The following is a 12,032-nucleotide window of genomic DNA, read 5'->3' on the forward strand; positions in this document are numbered from 1 at the left end:
CTCTCCCACTGCTCTCCCTCTGTGTGCTCTTTCTCTAAAATAAATAAATAGGTCATAAAAAAATTTTCAATATGCTAACAACCAGGACAGGGACCTTCATAAATAAAGAAATTCAGAAAAACCTATACATATATAAAACTGTGCTCATTTGCATTAATTATGAGGCAAACAATTATAAAATAAACCACATTACATCAGTACAAATTTACCAGATTGGTGCAAAAAGAAAAACAATCTGACAAAAGTCGGTATTGGCAAAGAGATAGTAAAAAAAAGGGTTATAAATTGTTACAACCACTGTGGAATCATCTACTAAAATTGTAGACACAATATCATAATAATTAAGCATTTCTACTTTTAGGTATATGTTCCAATGAGATTCTTATAAGAGGATATATGTAAAAGAACATCATAACATACTATTAATAATGTCCATCAATAGCATACGTAAATAATGGTATATTCATAAAATGGGCTATTTCATGACAAAGACAATGCATGAAAACAGCTTACATATCGATATAAATGAGTCTCGCAAACAATGCTGAAAGAATCAAAAGAATTAAGTATTCTATTTATGTAGCTTGATAAATGACAAACTAAATAATGTTTCTAGGTATGTATATATAGATGATAAAAACTATGTAAAAAACCCAAGGAAATGATTGTAACCAAAGCCAGGATTGTGTTTACCATTGGGAGTAGGAGGGGTGTTATATTCTTGGCACATCGAGGTGGGCTATTTCAAACTATAAATAGGTCTTTTATGTATACATCTGTATACATGATATTTATCAAAACTTTAAAAATGAGGGATGCCTGGGTGGCTCAGTGGTTGACCATCTACCTTCAGCTCAGGGCATGATCCCAGGGTCCTGGGATTGAGTCTCAAATCGGGCTCCCTGCAGGGAGACTGCTTCTCCCTCTGACCAAGTCTCTGCCTCTTTCTCTGTGTCTCTTATGAATAAATAAAATCTTTAAAAAGTTTTTTAAAAATGAATGTGTATGGTATGTTATCTTAGCCAGGACCATGACTTTGGCTATTGCTTCAGAGCAAATAGTTTTATTTTACTACAAACTTATTGGGAATTGGCTAACTTCTTCATATTAATAATACAGGATAATAGTCTTTCAAACAGAAATAAGATTTGGAAACCACCTTAATCGTCACAACACAACTAAAAAAAAAAAAAAAAAAAAAAAAAACCCCAAAAAACAAAACAAAACAAAAAAACTGAATCCAGAGACATTAAATGACTTTTGCAAAGTAGAATGAATAGTGCCAGGCTAAACTAGACTCCCATTCATTGAGACAATAAGATTAATCATTCATTGATGTTAATCATGAGAAAGTCTCTAAAGTCAACTAACATATCTTGTCTATACTAATGACAGCTTCTTTGCACTTGGAAACAGAATACTGTGTAACCTTTCCCAGATTGCTTTCCATGACATAGATGATCAGATGTAGTATGTTAACCCACCCAAGTAACTGTGATACATCTATAGTTTTCTAGGTAACCAAATAATGTTCACCTAAACAGAATAGAATTAGAAAAATAAACATATTGCTCAGCATTTCAATTTATTCAAATGAGCAAGTCTTTTTTAACTTCCCCACATTAGAGGGACATGATTTTTTTTTAAACCTTAGTTTTTTGTTTTTTGTTTTTTCCCTTAACTCGTGGTTTCTCAGATGTTGTCTTTGGGCTCACTGGCATTAGAATTAATTGGAATATGAAACATGTTAAAAATGTAGTTCCCTAAACTTTTAACCCAGGTATAGCATAGTCTCTAATATAATCTTTTAGGATAAAACTAAAAAATTTCCATTTTAACCAGGTTCTCCAACTGATTTTTATGCTCAGCGAGTAGAAGAATTCTACTCAAGTTTATTTTCTAGGTCCTCATGATTTATCTTCTTAATCTTATATGTTTTATTATTTAAAGCCTTTGGTGACAAAGCAGCATTGACTTGAGAGGTGCCTTGAGAGGTTATATTTAATGTATTACAGTACTTAAACAAAAGAAAGAAAATTGTATCTTATGCAATCTTACAACTGAGTTTCCTTTTTTAAATTTCCAGTGACATAGCTGCAAAGAGTTATAACTTGGCACATTGCAGGAAACATTAGGAATCAGATAACCCAGCCTCATCACTGGGTAAAAAAAACTGAAGCCCAGAGATGGGAACATACTTGCTATGGTTGCACAAAGAATTAGTGTGCAGGGCTATACCAGGACTTGGCTACCTTGGCCTAAGGCCTATGATTTTCTTTTTAAAGTGTGAATGTATACAAAATCTAGAAGGTGATATGCAATGGTGAAAATAAGACTTTGTGGATATTTTTTTAAGCTTTGTGTAGAATCAGAAAAGACCCCGAATAGCCAGGGGAATTTTAAAAAAGAAAACCAGAGTTGAGGGCATCACAATGCCAGATTTCAGGCTGTACTGCAAAGCTGTGGCCATCAAGACAGTGTGGTACTGGCACAAAAACAGACACATAGATCAGTGGAACAGAATAGAGAACCCAGAAGGGGACCCTCAACTTTATGGTCAACTAATATTAGACAAAGGAGAAAAGACTATCCACTGGAAAAAAGACAGTCAGTCTCTTCAATAAATGGTGCTGGGAAAATTGGACATCCACATGCAGAAGAATGCAACTAGACCACTCTCTTGCACCATCCACAAAGATAAACTCAAAATGGATGAAAGATCTAAATGTGAGACAAGATTCCATCAAAATCCTAGAGAAGAACACAGGCAACACCCTTTTTGAACTCGGCCACAGTAACTTCTTGCAAGATACATCCACGAAGGCAAAAGAAACAAAAGCAAAAATGAACTATTGGGACTTCATCAAGATAAGAAGCTTTTGCACAGCAAAGGATACAGTCAACAAAACTAAAAGACAACCTACAGAATGGGAGAAGATATTTGCAAATGACATATCAGATAAAGGGCTAGTTTCCAAGATCTATAAAGAACTTATTAAACTCAACACCAAAGAAACAAACAATCCAATCATGAAATGGGCAAAAGACATGAAGAGAAATCTCACAGAGGAGGACATAGACATGGCCAACATGCACATGAGAAAATGCTCTGCATCACTTGCCATCAGGGAAATACAAATCAAAACCACAATGAGATACCACCTCACACCAGTGAGAATGGGGAAAATTAACAAGGCAGGAAACCACAAATGTTGGAGAGGATGCGGAGAAAAGGGAACCCTCTTACACTGTTGGTGGGAATGTGAACTGGTGTAGCCACTCTGGGAAACTGTGTGGAGGTTCCTCAAAGAGTTAAAAATAGAGCTGCCCTACGACCCAGCAATTGCACTGTTGGGGATTTACCCCAAAGATACAGATGCAATGAAACGCCGGGACACCTGCACCCCGATGTTTATAGCAGCAATGTCCACAATAGCCAAACTGTGGAAGGAGCCTCGGTGTCCGTCGAAAGATGAATGGATAAAGAAGATGTGGTTTATGTATACAATGGAATATTACTCAGCCATTAGAAATGACAAATACCCACCATTTGCTTCGACGTGGATGGAACTGGAGGGTATTATGCTGAGGGAAGTAAGTCAGTTGGAGAAGGACAAAAATTATATGGTCTCATTCACTTGAGGAATATAAAAAATAGTGAAAGGGAATAAAGGGGAAAGGAGAAAAAATAAGTGGGAAATATCAGAAAGGGAGACAGAACGTAAAGACTGCTAACTCTGGGAAACGAACTAGGGGTGGTGGAAGGGGAGGAGGGTGGGGGGTGGGAGTGAATGGGTGGCAGGCACTGAGGTGGGCACTTGACGGGAGGAGCACTGGGTGTTATTCTGTATGTTGACAAATTGAACACCAATAAAAAATAAATTTATTAAAAAAAAAAGACTTGAGATTTTGTGAGAAGACTATGATTTATTTATAGATTATTTATAACAACTTATTTAACCTATTCATTAATCCTGCTACATGATTTTTCAGTATAAAGTTGTACAATATTTCACTTGGTCAATGTCTTATAATAAAATATATTTTCTCTATGTCTTATTTCTATCTCAATTCTAAAAAGAGGCTAACTACAGAAAAAAATATATACATATAGGATACCAACATTAAAAACATAGGAGACAACTGTAGCTTATTTTCCTTTGCCATATCATTAAGAAAAGAGATTTGGAGTGTACCCAATCTCCAGGATTCCAACTTCAGTATATTTTTTAGTCAAACATTCTGGAGATGAGTGAGAGGAGAGGGTAATGAGTTATATTAAAAAACTGGCTTTGTCTTTCATTATTTCTTAAAGATTGAGAGAGAAAGGAAAATATCTGGGTATATTATTCCTTCTTACCATACCCCAATTGGGCTTTTGTACTTACTACTGGGGTACTGCTTTTATCTAAGACAATAACAACCTATTAAATACCAAATCCAACAGGTCAGCTTTCTTACCATACCTAAATTTTTAGCAATAGTCAATATATTTGGCTACACTCTTTTCAAATATTTTCTTTTCTGGGTTTCCAAGGTAACACCCTATGATGGTTAACTTCGTAGGTCAACTTGGCTAAGTCACAGTATCCTGAGATTTATTTCATCAGATAAGTCTGAATGTTGCTGTTGAAATATTTTTTTAAGTGAGATTACCATTCAAATCAATAGATTTTGAGTAAACCAGTTGACCTTCCATAATGTAGGTGGGCCTCATCCAATCAGTTGATGGCCTTAGAAGAAAAAAGACTAAGGAACCCCCAAGGAAGAAGGTGGAATTATGCTGCCAGAGCTACCTTTGGATTAGAATTGCAACATCATCTCTTCCCTGGGTCTCCAACCTGCTAACCTACCTCACATATTTTAAAGTTGCTTGTGTTCTTGTGCACTCTCTCTCTTCTCTCAATATTCTATATATTATTGGTCCTGTTTCTCTGGAGAGACTTGAGTAATGCACATCCCTTCCTACACTGTGGCCACAACCATTCAGGTTCTTTCTCAGCTCTTCTTCCTCTGTCTGACTTCTAACATGTTAGTGTGCCTAGGACCTTCTAGCTTCCAAAATGTTAGTGCTGGTACCCACTTCTCTGTCCACACATTGTCTCCAAGAGACCTCTGCCTATTCCAGGGTTTTAAACACCATATAAACACTAAAGATTCTCCTACCTTCAGGATTGATCTCTTTTGAGAACTCCAGGGTACATGTCTATCTACCCACCCACCTCTTGATTTCTTCCTCTACATCTGCTTCTTTCCCCAAACATTTTTTTTTCCCCAGTAAATGGTACCACCATTCACTCATTGCCTTCCATCATTCCTAATATCCAATCCATGAGCAAGTACTGTCAACTCCACATTAAAATATTTCAAATCCTTTCACTTCTGTCATCTCTTGCCTGGAGTGTTCCATAGCCCTCTAACTTACCTGTCCCAGCTTCCTATTATCCATTCTACACACAAAGAAAGCAGTATAATTGTGTTCAATGATAGATCAAATCATGTTCCTCCCTTACTTAAAAGACTCTAGTGGCTTCTAACTTCATCTGAAATAAAAACCAAGTCCTTCACCATAAAGTAATTGGCCCCTGCCCAACTCTTGACCTTTTTCCTACCAGTTTGTTCATTATCTGCTACATGCTAGCCTTCCAGAACTTCCTTTCTCTATTTTGAACATGACAGGCTTGCTCCCCTCTAAACCTTTTGTTAGAACTGTTCCCTTTGCTCAGAATGCTTTTGTGCCATACCTTCACACCTTTGAGCTTCCATGTAGATGAGAACTTAAATGTCAGATCTACAGGGAGGTCTTGCTGGGCCACTCAACCCTTAATTAATTACCCTATCTCTCTCTGCCATGTTGATTTCTTTTTCCAATGTGCGTCTTATATTTCCATGGCCCCCGCTTAAATGGAAGTCTATGAGCAAAGACCCTGTTCATCTTTTTCACAGTAATATTCCAGGTACCCAGGATGTTACCCAGCATGGATCACATACTCAGTAAAGAAGAATAGAGTACAAAGACCAAAAGCATGTGTGGCCCAATGTTAACAGTTGTTAACTCGGGATGATAAAAAATATAGGTATTTGTTATATTAGCTTTTTCACACCTCTGTATTTTTAGAATATTTCAAAATTGTATATAGACAGATAGAGGTATAATTTGAGGACTCATTTGGAAGAAGTAGCTTGTCTTATTACCAGAACTTGTCAACCTAAACTGGAATTTAAACTCACTGAAAGAAAGTACTGCTTTTGAATGTTGGTGATGCTGCATGAAGTCTGTAACTGAAAATTAGGAGTTGGGGGTTTCTATCTAAAGATAGGTGGTATGCTTCCTAGAGCCTTCACAGATTGAGAGGGATCACCCACCCTGTTTTCTGAGTGAAGTTAATAAGTACCCAGGGTTGGCAGAGTAATCTAAATCAAGGTGTGGCAGAGGTTTTATTAGAGAAGCATCCTGGCCCCTTGAAGACAGCAATGTCCTCAGGCCAAGAGACCTCTCCTCTCCTCTTCTTCTAGCTTGTTGGGAGTAGGGTGGAGTGAGGATTTGGAAAGGATTTGTGCGTGTGTTTTTGTTTAGTTTCCTCTTATATAAAAATGAAAGACTTAAATAAAAACAATATTTTTCTAAATAATTTGTTTCAGTGTCCACTACCCCAACATTTTTAGAAATTCATTTAAGAACATTTGGTATTTCATCTTAGCCTAAGCAATCAGACAACAAAAAGAATAAAAACCATCCAAATTAGCAAGGAAGAAGTCAAACTTTCACTATCTGCAGATGACATGATACTAAATGCAGAAAACCCAAAAGACTACCAAAAAATTGCTAGAATTAACAAATGAAATTCAGCAAAGTTGCAAGATATAAAATCAACATACAGAAATCTGTTGCATTTCTATATACCAATAAAGAAGCAGCAGAAAAAGAAATCAAGGAATCAATCCCATTATAATTGCACCAAAAACCATAAGATAACCTAGGAATAAACCTAACAAAAGATATAAAGGATCTATACTCTGAAAACTATAGAAAACTTATGAAGGAAATTGAAGAGGGCACAAAGAAATGGAAAAACATTCCATGCTTATGTATTAAAAGAATAAACATTTTAAAAATGTCTAAATTACCCAAAGCAATCTACACATTTAATGCAATCTCTATTAAAATACCACCAGTATTTTTCACAGAGCTAAAATAAACAATCCTAAAATTTGCATTGAATCACAAAAGACTTGAAATAGCCAAGAAATCCTGACAAAGAAAAGCTGGGGATATCACAATTCCAGATTTCAAGCTATGTTACAAAGCTGTAGTCATCAAATAGTATGGTACTGGCACAAAAACAGACACATAGATCAGCAGATGAGAACAAAAAACCCAGAAATGGGCCCACAACTCTATGGTCAACTGATCTTTGACAAGGCAGGGAAGAATATCCAATGGAAAAAAAGACAGTCTTTTCAACAAATGGAGTTGGGAAAACTGGATAGTAACATGCAAAAGAATGAAACTGGACCAATTTTGGGGCACCCAGGTGGCCCAGTCAGTTAGACTTGGCTTTGGCTCAGGTCATGATCTTAGTGTTGTAGAATCAAGCTCCATGTTGGGCTTTGCACTCAGCTGGGAGTCTACTTAAGATTTTTTCCCTTTCTCTCAACCCCTCCCCTGCTCCCTATCTAAAATAAATAATATTTAAAAGAAGAAAGAAACTGGACTATTTTCTTACACAATATACAAAAATAAATTCAAAATGGATGCAAGACCTAACTGTGAGTCAGGAAACCATCAAAATCCTAGAGGAGAACACAGGCAGCAACCTCTTTGACCTTGGCTGAAGCAACTTCTAACTAGACATGCTGCCAGAGGCAAGAGAAACATAAGCAAAAATGAATTATTGGGACTTCATCAAGATAAACAATGTATAGTGAAGGAAACAATCAATAAAACTAAAAGGCAGCCTACAGAATAGAAGATATTTGCAAATTACATATCTAATGAAGGGTTGGAACCCAAAATATATAAAGAACCCCTAAACTCAACATTCAAAAAACAAATAATCCAGTTAAGATCCAGTTAAGAAATGAGCAGGAGACATGAGTAGACATTTTTCCAAAGAAGACATCCAGATGGCTAACAGACACATGAAAAGATGCTCAGCATCATTCATCATCAGGGAAATGCAAATCAAAAGCATGATGAGATAACACCTCATACCTGTTAGAATGGCTAAAATTAATGACACAAGAAACAACAGGTGTTGGTAAGGATGCAGAGAAAGAGAACTTTCTTGCACTATGGATGGGAATGCAATCTGGTGTAGCCACTCTGGAAAACTGTATGGAGGTTCCTCAAAAGTTAAAAATAGAACTACCCTACAACCTAGCAATTGTACTATTAGGTATTTATCAAAGGATACAAAAATACAGAATCAAAGGGGTACATGTACTCTATGTTTACAGCAGCGTTATCAACAACAGCAAAACTATGGAAAAAGCCTGTATGTCTGTTGACAGATGAATGGACAAAGATGTAGTATACATAAGAAACAAAACAGATGAACATATGGGAGGGGGTTAAAGAGAGAGAAAGAAAAGGAAACTAACCATAACAGACTTTTAAATATAAAGAACAAATTCAGGGTGGACGAAGGGATGTTGGGTGGGGAATGGGTATTAAGGTAGGCACTTGATATGATCACTGGGTGTTATATGTAACTGAAGAATCACTGAATCCTACTCCTGAAACCAATATTGCACTATATGTGAGCTAACTAGAATCTAAATAAAAATTTGAAAAGAAAAAAAAGCACATCTGGTACTTCAGCCCAAATTTTTAAACCCCATAAATTGTATTAACCATGGAATTTTCTTTTTTTAAAAGATTTTATTTATTTATTCATGAGAGACACACACAGAGAGAGAGGTAGAAATACAGGCAGAGGAAGAAGGCTCCCCACAGGGAGCTCAATGTAGAACTCAATCCCAGGACCCTGGGATCATGACCCAAGCCAAAGGCAGACAGATAATCACTGAGCCACCCAGGCATCCCAACCGTGGAATTTTCTGTAATAGAGCACTTGCCATTCAAAATGTGGTCTGTTGACCAACAACACTGTCATGCCCTGCGAGCTATATAGAGGAACTTTTAAGCTACACCCCAGAACTACCAAATCTGAATCTGCATTTTAACAAGACCCCAGGTGATTCCTATGTACATCAAGAGGTTTAAAAGTACTTTACTATAGTTTAATTGATTTTCACTGCGCAGTTTTATTTTGGTGTAGTCCCAATAGTTTTTTTTTTTTATTTCCCTTATCCTAGGAGACATCTAGAAAAATGTTGCTACATGATTTCACTCATAGGTGGAATTTAAGAAACAAAACAAATGAACAAACGAAAAAAGAGAGAGACAGAGAGACAAACCAAGAAATAAGGCTCCTAACTATAGAGAACAAACTGATGGTTATAAGGGGAGGGAAATGGGGGGGATGGTTGCAATAAGCAATGGGGATTAAGGAGTATACTTGCTGTGTTGAGTACCAGGGTTGTATGAAGTGTTGAATCACTATTGTATACCTGAAGCTAATGTAACACTCTACATTAACTATACTGGAATTAAAATTTAAACAAAGAAAATAAAATGTACTATACTATAGCATCTAGTACCACTTGCTGGCATGAGCTAACTCCACTGGGCACAGCTGCTCAGCAAACACCTGGTGACTTTTAGAGCAAGTAAATTTACATTTGTGCCACATTTTACAAATTCCTTATATATATATAATTATTTTGTTAAATCTTCATAACAATCATGTTGAGTGATCAAATAGTTCTTATCGTTCCCAATGTAGAGATGAGAAAACTGATACTAATGTGGAATGATGTGCCCCAATCATACAGCTAATGGTGACAGAACCTATGCATCTGACAGTGCACTTTGTCACCAATACGCCATTAGGATGGGAGATTTCTTAGCAACATTTCCTCCTTCACAATCCATAGAAGTTTATATCATGTCAGTGAGGCCTGCTGGGGCTGCTGCTCAATATAGAATTTTAACATTCCCGTAGGTACTGAAAAATAAATCACATTCTCTAAGTCATTCTGAGTTGAGCTAAAAATCCAATTATCACCTCACTAGCTGACATCGTAAATCTCTACCAATTCTCAGCAACTAAGAGATAACCTTAAAAGCACTACCTCCACTGTGCTCATGACCTCCTTCTGAAGTTTCTCAGCACTCAGAACTCAGACAAGGGTTAGAATGTGAAGCCCACAGACTTGGATTCAAATTCTGACTCTGACTCTCTCTTACCAGATGTGACACATGGGCAAATGATTTGGTCTATTTCAGCCTTGGATTCCACTTTTATTAGTTGGAGATTGTTTGCCTATTTATAAAGGTGTCCAAATGAGAAGAGATAATGAATGCACAGTGCCTAACACAACCTTAAGCTCCCAGTAAGCAGACCATAATGGTGGTTATCACCATTCACCTAAGAAAGTTTTCTCATCTGTCAAACTGAACGAAGAGAACAGAACAATCTATAAATCTATAAATGAGAACAATCTGTTTCTCATTTGAGATAATTCATGTTTATACTTCCTACTCTAGCCCTTCATCCAGAATTCAGAGCTTGCCTTCATTTAAAAAAAAAAAAAAAAGGTAGATTTGCATGATTGAAATATGAGACTGTTTCCTGATTGAATGAGATTTCCAAGAACACATGAGGGACACAGACTGGAGAAGTTATTATATTTTTATTTGAATTTTATAAATTTAATGAGATGGGTCATGCCAAAAAATATATTTATGCCCTTTAAATCATGATAGTTTTAAAATTGCTTTTTCTAAATTGAGAGAACAAGTATTGACAGGTATTAGCCTTACCCCCAAAGATCACAAAAATGAAAAGAGCTAGAGTAGCAAGATATGTATTATATTCTGCAGCATCAGACCTCCCAAAGAACGGGGCAACCAATTGAAGTGAGGTGATTCCCAACTGGACTAATCATGTGTCATTCCACAAGAAAAAGTGAGTCTCTTATTACCTTCTTACTTAGATATTGCCTGCTCTTGAAGGCATAAATATTTTGCTCTTAAAAGAAAAAAGAGAATAAAAAACCTACATGCATGCTAAATCAACCTATGCTGCTTTATTGCAATAGCAATGAAGAGATACCTCTTCATCTCCACTGAACATAACTTCCTGCAAAACCATTTCCATATAGGTCCTTAAAAATCTTCTCTTTTTGGATCACTGTTATTGTTATTACACTATAAAATGAGTCAAAATAGCACATAGATCATTTCTGATTCTTAAATTTATTTTAGAGAGAGAGAGAGAGAGAGAGAACAGGGGGAGGGGCAGAGGGAGAGGGAGAGAAATCCTCAAGTAGACTCCCTGCTGAGTGCAGAGCCCAACACAGGGCTCAATCTCAGGACCCTGAGATTATGACCTGAGCTGAAACCAATAGTTGGATGCTTAAGCAACTGAGCCACCCAGGCACACTAGAACATTTCTGATGCTTAAGATCTTAGAGTAGAATTACAGACTATTCTCTTTAAATGTCTAAGATGTTGTTTGAAAAAAGTAAAATATTTTATTCTTATGAAAAATAAGGATCAAGAGAAGTGATTTCATTTCCCCAATAGATACTTGATCATCTTTCTCTAGGAAGATGCATTGTCTCTACACTCTATTATCTAATTAATTTTTGGCAAAAGTTCAAAAAATGTAATAAAAGAAAGAAACAATGTTCTTTCAGATACTGAGGTATGCATTGTGAGTGTTCTGCATACAGGACAGATGACATTGTAACTCCATTACCATGTTAAAATTTGTCGTTAAGAAACAAAGGATTCTACAATCTCTTCCCTGCCCTTGCCTCGGGACCTAACTCTAACTAGAATATGTAAAATGAATAAGAAAAGGATTTCAGGGTCAACTCTAATTTTGTCATTTAACCATTCATCCTATCACCATTTATTGAATGTTCATTCTTTGATCAGAGTTTTAATGGGTCTGAAA

The sequence above is a fragment of the Canis lupus genome, chromosome 9 (assembly GCF_003254725.2).
Source record: "Canis lupus dingo isolate Sandy chromosome 9, ASM325472v2, whole genome shotgun sequence".
Taxonomy (NCBI): domain Eukaryota; kingdom Metazoa; phylum Chordata; class Mammalia; order Carnivora; family Canidae; genus Canis; species Canis lupus.